The sequence below is a fragment of the Gossypium arboreum genome, chromosome 13 (assembly GCF_025698485.1).
Source record: "Gossypium arboreum isolate Shixiya-1 chromosome 13, ASM2569848v2, whole genome shotgun sequence".
NCBI lineage: Eukaryota > Viridiplantae > Streptophyta > Magnoliopsida > Malvales > Malvaceae > Gossypium > Gossypium arboreum.
In genome coordinates, this window is record NC_069082.1 from 126,769,551 (window position 1) to 126,773,142 (window position 3,592).

Here is a 3,592-nt window from a genome sequence, read left to right on the forward strand (position 1 = left end):
CCAGTTCACGGAAGAAAATCAAACTTTCAGACGGGTGGCCACTCAATTCCCTCACAACTCCAAGCCCACTATGGTTGGGGATTTTTGCGTGGATGAAAATAAAAGGGTGAGTTTGGGAAACTCGGTGTGTAAGAAAACCCTTCAAAGCCCAAGTCAGCTCAAGCCTATTGGGCTAAGCCCATTCACGTATTGATGGTGGTCTTGGGCGAGCCCTTTTAGATTACAATAACTGGGCCTTAGCCCTTATTGAGATAACAGTATGGCCCATAGGCCCATTTCAAAATACATGCAAGGCCAGAGCCCTTTTCAGATTACAATAAACTGGGCCTTAGCCCCTTATTTAGATAACAGTATGGCCCATAGGCCCATTTCAAAATACATGCAACATCAGTAAACATATGCAAGCCCATTCAACCCACCAACCACTACACTCCACCCGTACCGACCATACACTCCATGTGGGAATAGCTCAACCTACTCATTAACACTCCACATTTGCAACATTGCTCGCTCGATTAACGATAAATTGAGGCAAAGCCTCCGATCGTGGACAAGCCACTTTCAGTACTTCCTCCATCAATATCCCAATCCCATGCATCAGATAATAACAACATGGCATGCAGTAAATAACAACAGTCAAACATGCATTTAAGTCAATTTAACTCTAGGGGTATTTCGGTAATTTATCTCCCAGGGGTAAAACGATAAATTTTCCACTTTTAAAGGTATTTCAGTAATTTATCTATTTTAGGGTTTTTCATGCACATTCCTACCTTTCACGTACTACAGAATCACGTACCGAGGGTTCTTACCGAATTGGGCCCGTTGGCCCATCATTCCAATTTTGGCCCATTAAGCCCAAAAATATCGAGGGCACAGAAATTATGCACTTTGCAGTCCAAATTTTGCAGCTTACCAAAAACATTAATCGATTTACCTCACGAGCATTCGTACACTCGCAAATCTACAAAATACCGATTTTCGGCATTTTGGCTTTTCGACTTTTGCCGATCTAGACTAAGAAAGAGGGTGTTAGTTACACACCTGTTTGCGACGATATGCTGACGAGATCCACACACGAACTGCCTACAATTGGATTACTAACACGTTAATCTAACTATTCAAATACGAACTACGTATTTACCCCTTACAATATTCGGCCAACCACACCTACAGATCATAGTAAGCTTATAAGAAATCAATAAGCAACTCATTAACAAATTTTTGTCAATGTTTACCACATAATCATAATTTCACTGCAAGCTGTCTTCCTGAGCAACAGTCACTAAATCATTTATAACTGGAGCTACGAAACTCCAAATCAAGTGCCGTTAATTTTCCCTGAAAATAGACTCATATATCTTCTATCCATAAAATTTTCAGAATTTTTGGTTTAGCCAATCAATACCAGATTTTTCTCAAAGTTTCCCATGTTTCACTGTTTGACTAATCTGACCACTCTTCATTACGAATCAAATTTCTCATTGTACAGAATTCAAAATATGTTATTGTTTATTTCATTAGAAACTAGACTCAATAAGCTTTAATTACATAATTTATTTAGCTTCTAATTCATCTCCCACAATTTATGGTGATTTTCCAAAGTCACGTTACTGCTGCTGTCCCAAGCAGATTTATTACCAAATCACTCTTTCACACCTAACTTGCATGCATGTTATTTAAACATGTATATCACCAATCAATCATCACATATCTATGATTTTACTTAAGTATAATCTCCATTTCATCATTTTAAAGCACAACATGTTAGCCGATTTTTCCTTTTAGCATCTAAGGCACATGCATGTTCATTTGTTTGGCTCAACTTCACCTATCTTCCATTTTTCATCAAAAGAACATGAAACAACAACCATTTCCTTCATTTTAATTCATGACTAAATGCTCACAACACAACCAAAAATCAAAATATACTTCAAGAGTTAAGGTAGAATCAAGAAGAACTCATGAACCTCAAAATAAAAGCAAGGTACCAAGAACTTACCTTCAATTTTCCTCCTCCTAATGACCGAATACTCAAGAGCTTTCTCCTCTCCTTTCTCTTCTCTAACTTTCAGCTATGATGAACAAAGATGGACAAAACTTTGTTCTTTTCACCCCTTTTTCTTTTAATAAAACTTCATATTTCATCCATTTAATTCTTTAATACAAAAGACATGAATTTCTTATCATGAAACTTTTACCTAAACCATTATCATGGAATATTTACCTAATCCATTATCATGGAACATTTACCTAACCCATTATCAATTTGTATCAATTTGTACCATAAATTATGGATATCAAGTACTCATATTGTCTACAACAACATGATGGCTAGCCACTTCATGTAAAATGGGAGGTTTGTCATGCAAATCCTCCTATTTTGCACTCCTATTTATTTGGCCACTTCAATTTAGCCTATAGCATTTTCAAACATTTTCACATAGGTCCTATTTCATAATTTCACTCACAAATGACAAAATCAAAGCATGAAATTTTGTCAACATTCACAGAATTCCCGAAAATTGGAGCGTTACATGTACCTAACATATATAAAAATATATATAATATAGTATTAAAATATACACATAATATATGCTTATTAGAGATAAATATAATGTTACAAGACAATTATTGATAATACTACATAAATATATACACATATATACATTAAATATATACATATATAATAACATTATACACTAATATTAATAATAATAATAATCAATTAATTTTAATCATAAAATAGTAAGAATAACTAAAAAGGGGTTAAATTAAACATAAGGCAAAAGTTTAGGGCCAATTTAAAATAAAAATAAGGAAGAGGACCAAATAGAACGCGCGAATGAAATGGAGGGATCGGTTGTGCAAATATGCCTTATCCTTGAAACGACGTCGCTCCAATATCCCTTCCCGAAATGGTCAAAGGACCAAATTGAAGCGGAGTTAAAATTAAAAGACAGAATTAAAAAACAGGAAATGACTAGATTAAAACATAATAAAAATGCGGAAGGCCGCATGCGCAATTACCCCAATAACAAAAAATGCGCGGATCCTTCTAGTGGGTCGGGTCACCTGCGTGGGTTTGGCGTGAAATGACACCGTTTAAGCGTCTATCCCCTGGGCACAAAACGGTGCCGTTTTGCCATGCTATAAAAGTCAAGTTTTTTTGAAAAAATTTCATTTCCTTCCTTTCTTAGAAAAAAAACTGAAACCCTCCCTTAAAAATCCTCTCAAGCCTTCACCCCCTCCAGTGGAATCCGGTCAAGCCACCTGCATGATTAATTCTTGCCGTCGCCGTCATGATTTTTTATTTGTTCTTTTATGTGTTTATAATATATATATATGAGATTAAATAGATTCAAAATAAAAAATAGATAAAAAATGATAAAATCACTTTTAGCTTTTAGATTTTGATCCTTGGTATTTCAGTTTCTCAATTTTTGGCTTATTCTGCTTGAATGTCCGTTCTTATTTCAATGGGAAAAGGAAAAAAAAAATCATCCCTTTTACAAACTGATTTCTAGGCTTATATAGATCTATTTTTTACAAGCTTTCAATATTTTATGCATAATGTCTTTTCTTTTGCGGT